A 16,418-nucleotide genomic window follows, 5' to 3' on the forward strand; every position below is an offset into this window, starting at 1 on the left:
GGTGAAGGGCTCTCATCAGAAGAGAAGTGTTTGGTACCCTCTCTTTCCATGTTTCCAGATGTTAAGTTGAGCTGGAGCCTAAGATCAGCATCGACCTGTTCAGTGTATTAGCCTCTTTTGAGGCTAGATTCTATGTGGCCTTAGGGGAAGCGTGGGGGGCGGGCCTTAAGGGAAAGGTGAGGAGGTTTGTCAAAGCCAACTTCCTAATGATCTAAAAGCATCCAAGGCATCCATTGTCTGGAAAGAATTAAATTATTTCCCGTGCTTCTCAAACAGCAGCAGTAGCTCATGATCTCCAGGGGAAGTGAGAAAAAGTTACTCATAATATTTGCCGAATACCCCACTTGAGAAGAGGAAGCCCAGCTGAGAAAAGACGTACAGTAGTGGTTTCAGTTTCCTTTCTTTCCCTGCCTTAGCAAGACTTTGAAAAGTTACTGGCTTAAAAAGACACAAATTACTATCTGACATTTCCAGAGGGGAGCAGTCTAGCCTGTGGGGCTAGAGTCCAGGTGTTGGCAGGGCTCCTTCTGGGTGCTGCAGAGAATGAAAAAAAAAAAAAATCCCATTTCCTGATTTTTCCAGGAGACTATCTGCATTCCTTGGCCCACAGCCCTTCCTCCCATCATCCCAACTTCCAGCTTGCATTTCACATCATCCATCACTCCTGCCTCTCACCCCTGTGCCTTTCTCTTACAAGGAACCTTACGTTTCTATCAGCCCCAACAGGTTTGATACAATCACGGCAACTTTCTCTAGATCACATGAGGTAAGCTATTCAGGGATTAGACATGGGCATCTTTGGGGTCCGTTCTTCTGCCTACTACAGGGACTAATGACGTACAGCTGGTGGACTCTTCCACTCAGGAAAAACATCCTGCCCATGTGGGAACTCTGCCTCAGTCTCCCTCTCTGTAATGCAGAGAGAATGACACCCCTACTCTGTCATTTATATCTATAAATAAAATACTTGGGGATTATTAAATAAAGGTTGCTCAGTATGAAATGGTTATTATACTATGAATTGACATAAATTACGCCTGCGTTATTCAATGGAGTCGCTGCTATCGTTGGGTTCCGTAGGGGAGAGATTAGGGGCGCATCTATTAGATTCTGTAGTTAAATCGCACTAAATGGTTCTTAATAGCAATTGACTTGGTCTTCATTAGCATAGAGCAAGAGAACTCCCCTTTAAAACACCATAGAGCGGGGGCCTCCTCCTGTCTTTGGAGTAATTGAAATGAAATAGAGATTCAGCAGCAACAACCGTGCGAGAAAAAGGACAGATGCCCGCTGTGGTTTTCTGTATTGGATCTGCTACAGATAGGGCAGGTTCACAGGCTACACTTGCATTTTTCTCCCCTGGCTTGTGCCTGAACATTTGACTTTTGACTGAGGGTCTGGGGAAAGGAAGCAGGAAACGGCATGGATGTGAAGGTTGAGAACCGGAGGATGGGTTTGTTTGCCTGTCTTTACCCTTGATGGAGCAGAGGCGACCCTCAGATGTCACCCAGGATCATTTTGTTCTTTGAATTCAGTCAATGTCCCGTAAGGTTTTCATGAAACCTGTTTCTCACTGGAGAATATTAGAGAAAGTTGAGAGTTTAGCTCTCCCCATCCAGGTGTCCAACAGGTGCATCAAAACTCTTGGGGAGGTTTGGGACCATGAAACCCCTTCTCCAGACATTTGCAGGTCAATTCAGGATGCCTTGCCAAGGGCCAGAGGGATCAACTCTGGCTAAGGCAGCTCCTGAAATTCCCAAAGTTTGCCCTCACCTACCTATAGCCCCTCCTACTCTACCTGAAGAGCCAGAGAGAGAACCAACCAGTACCTCACTATAACGTCTTTAAATAAAGGGTTCATCCCTTAAAGCACCTGTGCCCTAAACAGTCCCAGGTGGGAACATCAGGAACAACTCCAGGCCTTGGGGCTTGGGGAATTAAAGGAGAGAGACAAACTCTGAGAATGATTATAATCCCATTATGCACAGCTTCCCCTATTTATTTCTTCATATGGATGAATTTGTATATATTTGCATTTTGTTCTATCTGATAATATGCATAGAATTCAAATTGAAATGACTTGAATAGATTTGAATATTAATGAGGCGTTTAAAGGCTGCCATCCCTGGCAGAGTCCCCAGCAAGGGAATGTGCCAGGCAGAAGCTCAGATCTGTCCTCCAGCACTGCCACCAGAGGCCTGCAGGCACAGGGCTGGGAGGCACCCTGAGGACAGACTGCCTCTGGAGTGGAGCTGGAGGGCACCCCAGCTCCCCAGTCCTGGACTTCTGCCACACTGAAGGGGCCATTGAGAAAAGGCCCTGGAGAATGTGAGCCTTGAGGCCTTAGACATTCAGACACACAGGTTTAACAGCACTGTAAAAGGCAAGCTATTTTCCAGACAAGTTTCACTGCTCTCCCCTCAGGGAGCTGGGTGGTAGAGGACAAGTTCTTTTCAGAGAGCCTTTCCTCAGTGGCCCTAAAGGTACACCCTCTTCTGCCTACATCGAGGACACACATGACCTTTCTTTGCTGCTTTCCAACTGAAGATGGCCATTAGGCTGTATGCTTCCAGTGGGTCTGAAGGCCAGGAAGTTCCCATAGAAAGTCAGTCTATGTCTGTGCTATGTCACGGCAACATGGCAGCATTATTCAGTGGCCTGCTTCAGTCAAGGGCTAAACCTGAAGAATAAATAAGAGAGGATGGCTCGTAAAAATAAGGCTACCACTGTAATTCAACTGGCCATTTTCTTCTCCCTTTGTTAAAAAAAAATATATAATCTGGGTAATAGGTCATTCCAAGATGTGGGCCTGTGGTACCAGACTTCAAATATTAAAGTCAGCATAAAAAATGTTAAGCCAATCATAGAAGTATATAGTACTATGTAATAATTTAAATAGTGTTAATGGTAACCCATAGAGAGCTAAATATGCCACACTCATTTCTAAAAGTTTTAATTTCTTGGCAACCCCTAAATTATGCTATCTTAACCTAACTGACTTTTGTCTAGTCCCAACTTCACATTCCTAACAATACTCTGGCAGAAAATTTTAAGAGGAACAACAAATACTTACCGGAGTCCATTCTGTTTCCTGCTCTATGATGCTCTCTTGTATGCATCTTGATGACTTCATTGTAGTATTCTGAAAACCAAACTCCTGATTTCTTTCCCCATTGTCCTAATTCTGCCAGGGGACATCATCATATTCCTGACACTCAGCTCTTGTATGAGAGTCTCTCTCATCTACCATATGCAGCCATCCCTCTATTGTGACACCCGTTTCTCTGGGTCTTTTCATGTTTTCTTCCATTGCCCAAACAGGCGTCTCTCTTCCCAAACTGCTACAGCGTCTCATCCAGTCTCCATTTCACCCAAAGTCATCCATGACCATGGTCACCCTCCACTATTTGTGTCTTCCTAGAACATATGCCAGAGTTGACATTCTCTTAGGAAGTTCACTTTCTACCCTTTGCCTTCCACACAGAGGCCCACGTGGGGAACCTCAGATCACAACTTCATCCCACATGGAAGGTCCCCCACCTCTAGCATCAACGGCTTCCAGCAGCTCTGCCTCCTTCCTTGCTCTCCAAACTCTGTCCCTAGAAAAGAAAAATAAGAAATGTGTTGCTCCCCACATGTTCTATGTGCAATGTCTTTGTTTATGCAATCCCTTCAGCCCCAGATAGCTTTTCCTCATCATTTGGTGAAGCACTGGCTCTCCTTAGATACCACATCTTCCATGAAGCTATCTCCTGATTCCCGTTCCGTCTCTCTGTTCTTCATTCTCCCTGAATGTGTTGAATCTATTCTCCTGCATCACGTGTTCAGTTCCATCCAGCTTGTTGTTTACTTGATGGGATGCCTCTCCAACTCAACAGAGAGCCCTCTAAGGAGAGAACCCTGTTTTACCGTTGATTGTAGCTCCCATCATCTCTGACAGTGCTCAACGGTGATGAAGGAGTAAACACATGAGCAGATTGTTCCAGTACTGTGTGCGGCTCCTCCAGTTCTCAGCAGCATCCTCTCTGTGCGGCTCTTGGTCCCTGTATCATTTACTGTACTCTTTGTCGTGATAAAAAAAAAAAAATACCTGAATACAGCAACCTAGGGAAGAAAGGGTTTAATTTGGATCACAGTTCAAAGGTGCAGTCCATGGTGGTGGGGAAGTCATAGATAGTATCAGGCTCTGCAGGCGGCTGGTCACGTTGTCTCTACAGTCCGAAGGACGCCATGACGAATGCTGCTGCTCAATGCCCTTGCTCCTTTGTGCTATTCGGTTCATGACCCTAGCCCGTGGAATGGTGACTCATATTTAGAGTAAGTCTTCCCACCTCAACTAACCTAATCTGGAGAAATCTCTTGCAGACATACCCAGAGCTATGTTTCCATGGTGATTCTAAATCCTGTCAAGTTGGCAATCAAGATTAACCAGCCTACCCCCTGTAGCACCTGACAGCCTTGGAAATACACCAGCATCGCTAAGCAACTGCTAGCCTCTCAGATACTTTCTTACTCTGGTGAAAACGTCCTTAAATCCTTTTTGTAGCAGAGGAACTGGAGTCTCAATGAGGTTAATTTATTTGCCCCACATTTAGATAATAGAGGAAAAATTAAAGTGTGAGCCTTCTGTCTCCAGTCAAGCTCTTCCAAGCCCCCAGGGCTGTTCTGAGTCAGCCAAGAGCAGTCCGACTCTCACCTTCCCCAGACTCCCAGTCAGGCTTCAGTGCTCCGGGAGAATGAATTTCCTGCGAATCAATCCTGGATGCAGTTATTATTTTATAGGGATGTTGTAAGTTGATAAGGTAGCTGTTATATGCTAATAGCTATTGTAATGTTGTTCTTAAGGCCTATTACTTGTGCTGGTTTGTATTTTAATGTGTGCAAAGGTGATTACAACTTTAATATGAATGTTAAACAGATTAGCTGATTTATATGTAAAATAAATAAATAAATGGAAACTCATACTCTCATTTCTATTCATTTCTCTCTCCCTTTCTTTCTTCCTACTCTGTCCAAGGGCAGATGTGGTCTGTGGGCCATTGACAATGGGACAGAAAGAGAGTGTTTGCTGGGTGATAAAGAATGGTTATACACGGGTCTTTTGTGACTGGAAAATTCAGACTTTGTGTTCTTAATAGCTACTTTTCTGAGAGTTTGTGCTTTTGACTGGCTGTGAGGATTGCAGTCTTGTTGGAACATTGTTCACTTGCCCCTCCTCACACTGTGAAATTGTGTTTCCCACCTCTGCCAATCTGTTGTTTGCTTTGTATGTTCAAGAAAGTTTACCAGACCTTCTGAAAGGTAACCATGGCATGGTGTACCCAGAAGCACAGGACATAACCCAATAAGCAAGTTAGCAATTCAAGAAAGGCAGGCACTAAGGGACAGGGACGATGTGTGGAGTTACTTCTGTGGGGGCAGACAGCATGGGTGACGGCAAGAGCTCTTCAGGTGAGCATCTTTGTGAGGTAAAGCTTCAAGGATAAACTGAAGTTAGCTGAGCAAGTGGGCAAGTGGTGGGGTGTGGGAGCATAGAAGGAGCATATGGGATATCATCTGCTGGAGTCTGGAAGCAGGAGAGAATGGAACAGGAGAGAATGAGTTTAGTATGTCTCTACTAAGGGACCAGAAGGTCATTGGCAGCACCAGGATTTAATGCATTGTGCGAAGAACCCAAAGTCAGGGAGCTTCCTGGGAAAGTAATCATGTCCTGGATAGATGGGGCAGAAAGCCTTGCAAGGTCGCCAGCAGGCTTCTCTTTCGAGGATCATTGTTGCAAAGGACCAAAGGGAATAAAAGAATGAATGTGTGTTGTTTCCAGAGATCACATAGATAAGGATAAAAGGATCCTAACTAATAGTGATTTAAAGTGGATTTCGAAAAGGGGGAAGAAAAACATGCCCACCTTACAGGACAAATTATGACACACACATGAGTAGAGGAAGATATATATGTAACCTTCCAAGAAAGTGTTGAAGAAGACGATCAGAAGCAATTGCCTGAAAGAATTGCATGATTTATTGCCTACACATGGTGAATAATAATAAATTAATGTAGTATGAAAGTCAAATGCTGCACTGTCAACTGCAGTTACCTGGACTTGATGTCTGAGTTGGTAGGAGGCACTTCTGAGAAGGCCATAGTGTTGGCAAAAATATTTGTCCATAAACATACCAGAGCAGCATGGTCCTCGTATGGAAATCCCACAGGATGGGATGCATCATGGGTAGAAACTGAATGCACACACACACACACACACACACACGGGAATTGAACTGATTTCTCTCTGATTGTGTCCTAGACCGATGGTGGCTGCTCTGTTGTAATCCAAAGAATCATTTGGCCCCAGGAGCAAGTTCCAGCAGGGAGGGCCTAGGCTCTGTGAATGCAGGCTGGAAGGCTCATCCTGTTAACGTAGAATTCCTGACATATTTTTTAATTGCCTTACAGGCAGCTTGATGACTTGGAAAGTTGGGGGGAAAAATCAATGAAAGACCCTGTTACTCTGGGCTTAAGTCTAACTCTTTTTCACTTTTCAACAAATATTTATTGAACACCCAATATGTGCCAGGCACTGTGCCAACAAGGCGTAAATCTCTCCACAAACTTGACAGGCATTTAATAGACATTGGAGAGATGTGTATTGAAAGAATATAGGGATAAATGAATAAATATAAAGAGACCCTTAGAAAACACATAATAATTCTAAGGACTTGAAAAAAAAAGGCACTGAGTATGGTCAGCTACCTGTCCTAGCTTTAGGAGGATCCCTGAAGTCCACACAAAAAAGGACAAAGCAAAAAAATGGGAGATATATAAGGAAAACTGCTTTAGCAATATAGCAGCTTCAAAAAATAAAGCCTGTGAAGATGGCACCATATAAATTATTCTGATGCAGAAGGTAGGAGTGTGGCCTCTGAAGAAACCAAAATGGCTGCACAGATCCCCAGGAGCTCAGGTGTGAAGACACAAAAGATGAGAGACAGGGTACCTAACAACAGACGAGGACAAAAGAGGAGCAGGTGCCTGTGACTATGGTGCCCAGTGACACAAAGAAGCAGAATGAGCTGAGGCTAGCAGAAGAAAGAAAAAAGGGAAAGGGAGAATCATGGGAAGTGATGAAAGGGAAATTGTTAGGCTTCAAGAAAGAAGAAAAAAGGCAGTCCTCCCTCAAGGCAAGCCGCTTGCTGAGAGCTTCTAATCACCTCCTTTGCTGCTGGTTTTTGGTTTTTGGTTTTTGGTTTTTTGGGGTTTTTGTTGTTGTTGTTGTTTTGTTTTGTTTTGTTTTTCCTACAAATGCTTTTTGTAGTTGAGTGAGAATATGCTTGGCACACTCACACTCACACACAAATTACACACACACACACACACACACACAGTAACAACAACAATAATAAATATTTTCAAACTAGAAATGTTTTTAATTAGGACAACAAATCTGAGTACTAGACCTGATGAAATTAGCTTCCAGGATTCTGAAGCAATTTTAAGACATGATCTTGGAATTAGAGAATCTGAAAAAAATGCTGTGATGTTGTAATGTTTTCTTTTAAGAAAAAGTAACTAAAGCCGGGCATGGTGGTGCATGCCTGTAGTCCCAGCACTCAGGAGGCAGAGGCAGGCAGATCTCTGAGTTAGAGGTCAGCCTGGTCTACAGAGCAAGTTCCAGGACATCCAGGGCTCTACTGAGACACAGCATATCTCGAAAACAAAAACAAAAGTAACTAGAGGGCAGTAGACGCTAGAGATAGCAGACAGGTGAAGTTCACATACAGTTCTAGAGAAGGAGTCTCTAAGAGTTTGATGGGTCCTAACTACTCAGAAAATCATCTGTGAGTGCTGGAGGTTACCTTGGACTCACAAGACATGAGAACATCATCTCATAAAGAAAAACATAGCATTAGACTTTCATAATCTACTTCCCCTTTGTGATATTGTGCTGCTCTCAAATCTGATAAATACATCTCCTGTCAAGTGTATTTCAGAGTCCTGATGGTGAAGTCATTCTGTTGAAATCTTAACACAAGCCAGCAGTGTGGCATCGTTACACACAATGCCCTGTTTGGCTTCCTCTATAGCAGATAGCGCATTCATACTGAAGAGGCTCACAGTTTGTGGTGCTCTCTGCTGATGTGCCCACATCTGGAGTGGCTTTGCTCCACTCCAAGAGTAACATCTTAAGAGCCATTTTCAAATGTGGGCAACCTGGGAATTACTTCATATGCAGAGGATGGAAGAACTGGGGACTCATTCAACAGCAAAGACAGGACATACGCCTCCTCCCCACTGATTTTGAGGATGTGCAGAAGAACCACGTGGGGTGTTGGTTTAACGTGAAGATTCCAGGGACCTCAGTCCTTGCAACTATCGAGGGCCTGAGACATTAATTCTAGGAGGAACCCAGAAAATTGTTCTGGAAGAAACATCTCAGGGATTCTGATATCAATGGTGCCAGGACTGTGCACTTAGAAACACTGGTTCAGAGGAAAGCGGCAAAGCTGTCCAATGATCTAAACCTTGACTCCCTGTGTGGCTGAGAGGACAGACTCCTCATCCACAAGTCCTGAACTTGATCATTCGTTATTAGAGGTTAGGAGTGCTGCATTCTTGCTTCGATCCCCCTTAATTCTGAATGCACTGTGTGTGCAGAACACAGTAGGTAGTCAGCGGAAGGCGGTCTGGCGAAAGTACAAGGTCAGAGAGAGAAACCGATAAGCACAAAGACTTCCTAAAGCTACTGCAGGCCGCCTGGTTAGGCATCCAGCCTGCCATCCATGCCATCCGTCTTCTTGGGGAGATTGGATAATAAGATGGCAGAGACGGCAAAAAGGAGCTTACTTTCTGGAAGAGAGGTTCAGTGAAGGTGACCTCCCAGACATTACACATTCTTAAAACTCAGCCGAAGACACACAAATATATTGAAAACTTCTTCGACTATAGCCTAGAGGTAAGAGAGCCAAAGAGGCATAGATAGGAATGGAATAATGGAGATGAGTGAGTGCTACAGAAAAGAACATGGACCGAACATCAGAACACAAGGAGATGATCGTGTAGGAGGAGGCGCCTGACCCAGCTCTGTTTAGGTTTTACTGATAGACGCTGCACCTGCAGTGTGTCACACTGTCTGCCATTTAATCCAGCCGCACATGTGTGTTAAGCACCCACCTTGCACAGGCAGGAAGCAGCGTCTGACTGTCCTGACCCCCAGAAGTTCATGAGTCTCATTCTTCTAGTTAGGAGACACGTGAGAGTAGCTCAGGGTGGGACGTTGTCCCATATGTCGCTGTGTTCCTAAGGCTTTGAATGCAGCCGAGTGCAATGGGATGATCCATAAGTATCCAAGCTAGTAAATGAATGAAAGGGGGAAACCAGCGTGCATTGGGGCCCTCCTCGTCAGATGCGGCAGCACAAACTTTGTATATGTGTTAATTCTTCTAAACTCTGAAAAAGTGTCAGTTCTTATTTACAGATGTTTAAACAAAAATGCTACTAGTCATTAGCCCACAGTCATAGACGCTCATAAATGGCAAACGCTGGGGTTTTTAGCTCAAGCCCTCTACCTCCTAAGTCCACACCATTTCACAACACACTAATGTCAATAGCTTCATTTCCAGAAAATTCCCCTAAGACCAGAGAGTTTAAATGACTTCCTCAAGGCCACCACGGAGTAGTTTATGACAGACAGGGGTCTACATCCAAGCATTGAGCAGGGAGTTAAGCAGCAGCCTGATCCCTTCATCACATCGAAGTTCCTGATCTTGTCTATCCAGTGGCTAGTTTCTGCTGACCCCCTCACTCCGACTATCCAGGAGGAAGGTCAAGTTCCCTGTGCAGTTCTGTATAACTGTATGGTGGCACCTGAGGCTAGGTCCGTGTTAGCTGGCTCAGTTAGAACATGGCAATGTGAGACAGACAATCTCAGTGACCCTGAAACCCTAACAAGATTCCTCTACCACGAAAATGAGCAGAGCTGTATGCCATAGGACATTCAGCCTGCCGCTCAGAGGTCTGTGACTAAGATGCAGATTGACCCCAGTATTCAATTTCTGTCCTCTTTATTTATTCTTTTTCAAAACTTAGATTTGGCAGTGGAATAAGTTATAAGTTGTATGCTAAATTGTTCTCCACTCTGTCTGCGTTGAGCCATGCCTTTGGTTATACAAATATAATTCCCATTGACTTTGGCCAACGTCCTGCTTCAGTGAAAGGGCAAGTAGAATTTAAGGCTATCAACACAATCAGAGCAGAGTATTGCTCCTTCTCTTCTGTCAGTTTTTATGTGGATGATGGAGGAAAAGGAAAAAGAGGCTATTTTCTTGAGTCCTTGTAGTTGTTTGTAGCTCTGCACCACAATATCGCTTGAGGTGAGGAGAGAATATACACAGTGAGAAGAGAAGCGGTGTATGCATGAGGTACATGGATGCTCTCAGGTGGGTGACACGATGTCATCCAGCGAGCTTGATGGCAAGCAACAGAAGCCACCTGGTTGGTATAAGGAGAAGTGAATATGGGGCAGACCACAGAGTTCCTAGAAGAGCTGAGGGACCAAGTTCTGGGGTAATTTAACGGTATCCGAAACAGTTGTCAGGAGGCCAGTTTCTGTCAGCTGACTCAGGCAGTGGTCTTGTCTTAGCCACCAGTACTGCTAAGAGTGATACTGTGACTACTCTCTCTTCTTAGCATCGCATGTTCCCATGGATGTGGCTGGGAAGTGGGATAGATTAATGGAGGAAAAGGACAGTTTCTACATAGAGCAGAGAGGAGCTTGCATCCCACCAAGACCGACAGACTAGAGGGTTTCTCCCAAGCTTCAGAAGAATCATTACTGTTGAATAGTCAAGAGGAATAATGAAGGTTCACCACTAGCACACTTGGAGGACTTAGCATCTTTAAAGGACCTTGGTGGGGACAGGACACTTGTCTTCCTTGTGTCAGACTTTCTGCACAGTCCCGATCTGGGGAGGAGGTGCATATCTATTCTACCTGGAGTATTTTTCAGTTTAAAAAAAAAAAAGTGCCAAAGCATCATGCCCACCATCTCAGTTAGAGTTCTCAACTGCCCAAATGGGAGAAGCCCTTTGGGAAAGAGAAATTTCCGTGTCACTTTTGTGCCATTTCTGCAGCGGTGACTGTGACTACAAGCAGAAGGCGGGGCTGTTGAACTACATCACCATTAATCTGTCTGGGTTGGGATGATTGAATCTCAGGTTTTTCCCTGACCTCAACCAAATTCAGTGGCTGGCCATGTTGTCTGTAGCAGGTACTCAGCCCAAATCACCTGCAGCCAGCGTGTTTGGAAATTCCTTAAAGTGGGTCATTAGAATCCTTAAAAACAGGTGATGAGGACTCAGGAGATACTTTAACTGCTCAAGTATTTGTCCAGAATCTATGTAAAAATTTCCAGGTGGGGCAGTGCATACTTAAAATGTCAGTGTGGAGATGGAGAGAGGAAGATTCCTGAAGCTTCCTGTCCAGCTAAACTAGGCAGCTTAGCAAGTTCTAGGCCACTGAGAAACTCTGTTTCAAAAATATAACAAAAAGAGTGAACAGCATCTGAAGAATAACTTCCAAGATTGTCCTCTGGCCTGCACACACACATACATACATACATACATACATACATACATACATACATGCACACACACACACACACACACACACACGCACACACACATGCACACAAACCCCTGTACACATATGAACATGCACATACCCTATACAGCATTAATTAATTAGCTAATTAATTAAGTAAAGACACTGAGGATAGTCCTGGTATACTTTGCTCATCCTGGTTAGGCATGTTGACATGTGACAAGTGTTCTCCCTTACAAGCCCCAAGCAGAGTTTCTCTGGTTCCTTTCTGAATAACCTGCCTCCTATGGCTGTATGATCTGTTATGGTTGTGAACCTCAGTAAGAAAAGGACCCGATGATGTCAAAGGTCAAATGACAGCCTGGGAAAGAGAACCCAGAACAGAGCATACAATCCCGTCCGGTTCCCAGCAACTTCTGCATGTCTCATTTTCACACCTAATTGTTATCGCTTGAGAATTTCCAAGCAATTTGTAGTGATTGCCATCTTTTAGATAGAGGCCAGTATTCTAAGGTTATAGCTAGGGAAACTGAGGCACTAGAAGCTGCCTCAGCCTCCCCTCTGCATTCAAGAATCAGACACGTATCTTAATGATTTCCCACTAACGGTTTAGCCTTCCAAACACTGAACTTCCTAATGTTTATTCAGTTTTGCTTCTGGAATTGATCTCACAAGAAGTGTAAATAATCTTTTCCATTCACAAATAGTCAAAAACCACCTAAAGAAAAATCTGCTTTGTGAAGGAAGATGACAATAAGGAGCCACTAAGGGAGACAAATGCCGCCATGCTGTGTGGGATAGGTAACAAACAAAAGGGAAATTAAAAAGTGGCATTTAATTAATGTGTCAAATTCCACATCCACCCAAGCCCTTTGCCACCATGGTCAGAGAGGTGACCTCCCCAGACTGGAAGCAACATCAGAGACCACAGGAACACCAGGCATTTCTGACTGTAGTTCCCTCAATCCATGGGCATCTGGTGGCCAATGAACCACATCAGATCCTCACTTGCAAAGTCCCACAGCTCCTTGGTTGCCGTTTGAAATGCAGAAAACATGGTTCTCCTGGCAGCAGTGCTCTGAGATAAGCTGGGTCCCTTTGCCAGTTCGTGCAGTTGTTGTGCAGCTGAGGGTGTGGCCAGAATAGTCTCTGTTTATCGTTTTACATGTCGGAGAAAGTGGTCCGGTCACACTATCAGTGAACTTGGTGACAATTAAGTAATTAATTGAATGGGCAAAGGAAAAAAAATCAAACTTTTCTGTAACTTGATACCTAGTAAAAATCCTGTTTATTTAAATGACAGCGTGTTTGTACCACCACCGCAAGCTTTTCTAAACTCTAGGGGAGTGACTATGTGCTTTAGAAAAGAAGGAAGGACACAGTTTTTTACTACTGGCTACTTTATGTTTGATTTTGTTCCAAACCTACAGCTTCCGACTAGCTGATAGAGCTGTATTCTGTAACCTGTATTCTGTAACATACTCACCTGTCGGTAACAGTCAGAGTACTGTCCAGTAAGGAGACCAGAAGAGAGGCAAAGTCAGCAGATCCCCCACAACCCTCAGTCACATTAAGAGGAGTAAACAGGGTGTGGGAGTGGTAAAAAGGAGTAGCTGGTGTGGTGGGAGCAGCTGGAGCAGCTGGAGTAGCTGGAGCAGAGAGAGTATCTGGAGTAGAATTATCTTAAGAATGTTGAAAATCTTGAAGAGGGAATTTTCCTGAAGGGATTTAGGTGGTGTCAGGGAGACCATATTTTGCAGTTACACCTGTAGGTGGCAGTGCCAACTTGGAGCAGCTTGGCCATTCTGTGCCAGGTTGGGGGTGAGGGGGCAGGGTGGGTAAAAGATTAATTCTGCCGAGCATTTTTGTTCGAATCGTGTTATCTTCACTCAGGTGGAGTCGCACATTGATCACGTCAATAGGAAACTGCTGGGCTATCCTATTGGCTTTGCTGGAATTGCCTGCCCTGACCGTCAGCGTGCGTCAGACCCAGCACCTTGTGATGGCATGTAGTATGGAGAAGGCAGAGGAGGGAGGAGCAAATACTGAGAGGCCCTAGACTGCCTGCTCATCTCAGCTCATGAAGCTGCTTTTCAAATTACTCATAGGTGAAAGAATTATCTTGAAAGAGGGAGACATTATGGAGTAAGAAAGAAACCTGGTGCTAGAGAAATTCCCAGGCATCCACAAGGACGATCCCAGATTAGACTACTAGCAATAGTGGAGGAGGTGCCTGAACTGGCCTACCCTGGTCATCAGATTGGTGAATACCCTAGCTGTCATTATAGAGCCTTCATCCAGTAACTGATAGAAACAGATGCAGAGATCCATAACCAAGCACCAGGCTGAGCTCCAGAAGCCAAGTCGAAGAGAGGGAAGGGGGATTATATGAGCAAGGGGGGTCAAGATCATGATGGGGAAATCTACAGAGACAACTGAACCAAGCCCGCAGGAACTCATGAACTTTAGACTGACAGCTGTGGAACCTGCATGGGACTGGACTAGGCCCTCTGCATATGGGAGACAGTTGTGTAGCTTGGTCTGTTTGAGGGGCCCCTGGCAGTGTGAGCAGGATCTATCCCCTGGTGTATGAGCTGACTTTCTGGATCCCATTACCAATGATCAGACACCTTGCTCACCCTTGATGTAGGGGGAAGGGGCTAGGTCCTGCCTCAACTGAATGTACCAGGCTTAGCTGTCCTCCCATGGGAGGACTTACCCTTTTGGAGGAGGGAATAAGGATGGGTTGGAGGGGGGGGGGGAAGTAGGGGGGCAGCAGGAGAATGGAAGAAAGGGGGATCTGTGGTTGGTATGTAAAATGAATAAAAAAAAACTTTTTAATTAAAAAACTATTACCCAGTAGGTCTTTCTTACCTGGCCTCATTGTTCTGGAACATGCCCTTGTGGACATTTCTTGTATTAATTACTATGAGCCCACTTGATTTGCCCTAAACAAACCATTGTTACATCCTAGCCTCTATCCTGACAGTACCCTTGTCTCCATCCCCCTGGTAATACCTACCCGGTTCTCCATGCTTTGCTACTCCCTCCCCCCAACCCCTGTTTTCTGTATTTTTCTCTCCTTCCCCTGGAGTTGCTCTACTATCGGACATTTGCCTCTACCTTCGTACCTGCCGCACCACACAGACCTGCCCAGACGTTCTCCCCACAGAGACTCGCCTTTCATGGAAAAGCCACAGACCTGAAACCCTGACCTTTATCATACTCTGTGGCCATGGAAGACATTTAGTGCATGTTTATGGGGTAATGAATGAAATTAACAACTCCCTACTCCTTGCCTCTTGACCCCCAACCTTTTTTTTTTCACTGAAAGTGCCTTGGGTCACCTGAGCAACCCCCCCCCCCCCCCCCGCCTTTTCTGAGAAATGACTCCCATTTCTATCATGACATTCCTACTGTGTGTGTACAGTTCCTGGTTTGTAGGCTCCTTTGAGAGCCCACTCCAGGAACACATGACGAGGGGTGGGGCGCAGGCAGTGTAATTGATGGGCTAAATAAATGAATCTTGCCATGGCTTCATCTGAGAGAAGCTTTCTTTGGGAGGGGCTTTACGAGTTCGATGGGGTGCTTGTAAACAGCAGCAATCTGAATAGTTTCTCCAGCACACTGTTAACGTTTATATGTGCCCCATTTCATCTGTAATCTGCTTTTACAAGGCGCTGGTGAGCTTTTGATGGCAGCGGTGAATGACCCAGGCGGCTTCCTCCCACATGTTCAAACTGAGAAGAAAATTTGGGAGAACCTAAGGTTCTCATCTCTGCAGACAGCCCAAACCCATCAACCGAAATTGCCCATCTCCAACCAGACACATGAACTTCTTCTGCTGCTGTTTCCCACTCTCTTCCTTTCGTGTTTGCCATTACCCTGCTCTGGTTATTGCCCACATCTGGAGTATGGCAGCTGTCCTGTAATGTGCAAGCTGCGGTATGTAATTTGGAGAACTTGAATACAAATATCTGTTAATTAAAAAAAATACAGACTCGTGTTTGTCAGCTTGTAATTATGTAAAGAGGAGCGCCAACTCCCAAACTAATTTAAAACACAAAAATAACTTTACCAGCAGCTTTACAAAAGATTCCACATTCTACATGTAGCTGTTAACTTTCTGCAGAGTATCCCAAAGTCCTTTTGCAAACTCCTGGGACGTGTCTTGAGGGGTGGCAGGTTGGGTGAGTAGCATAAGTAGGAAAACAGGACTGGGGCGACAGCTTAGTGATCTGATTCTCTTATATATCTTCTTATCATAAGAGTGGCATAGGGCTTCCCAGCCCAAGCACTGTTGACATGGGCAGGCCAGTTCTGGCATGAAAGGTGTGGGAGAGGCAGCCTATTTGACCTCTCCCACTACATGACAGGAATGCCCCACTCCCTCCTCGGTTATGACACACAAAAATGCCCCATGGGGTTAAGTGTCCCCAGGTGAGAATCCCTGTCATGTTTGTGTGCTGTGTAATATGCATGGGTGTAAGCGGACATTTTCTCATTCTGAGGATACGACCCTAGCTGGGTACTCACTGCCCTGATGGCATTTCACCAGGTTGCCATGAAGATCATATAAAATGTAGAAGATTTTAAAGCTTGGGAAAGGACATTTGGAAGGTGAGGTTTTTATCATGGCTATTGTTGCAAGATGGCCCCTGAAGTACAAGGCTGCCCTGCTCCTGGAAAGCAGCCTGGTGACTTTGACCTTGGTAGCACAGTGTTCTCTAGCTCCCTAGAGAGATAGGTAGAACTACCTTTGCACATGGCCAAAGAGCACAGAGGAAAGGCATGCTGCAGAGGAAAAGCTAAAAGAGAGGGTATAT

General features: G+C 45.0%; 1 protein-coding gene and 1 long non-coding RNA gene across 2 annotated transcripts in view; one reads left to right on the forward strand and one right to left on the reverse strand.

The window, feature by feature from the left end:
* Positions 1 to 16,418, forward strand: part of Kirrel3 (kirre like nephrin family adhesion molecule 3) — a 569,791-nt gene that overhangs the window by 19,952 nt on the left and 533,421 nt on the right. The window lies entirely within an intron of this gene.
* On the reverse strand, positions 1,979 to 5,429 carry LOC128121429 (uncharacterized). Its single transcript, XR_008222196.1, has 2 exons — positions 3,074 to 5,429; positions 1,979 to 2,680 (listed from the first exon to the last, which is right to left on the reverse strand). It is a non-coding gene; the product is annotated as an uncharacterized LOC128121429 (long non-coding RNA).

This window comes from Peromyscus californicus, unplaced genomic scaffold (genome assembly GCF_007827085.1).
Source record: "Peromyscus californicus insignis strain IS unplaced genomic scaffold, ASM782708v3 Scaffold_11__1_contigs__length_118956290, whole genome shotgun sequence".
NCBI lineage: Eukaryota > Metazoa > Chordata > Mammalia > Rodentia > Cricetidae > Peromyscus > Peromyscus californicus.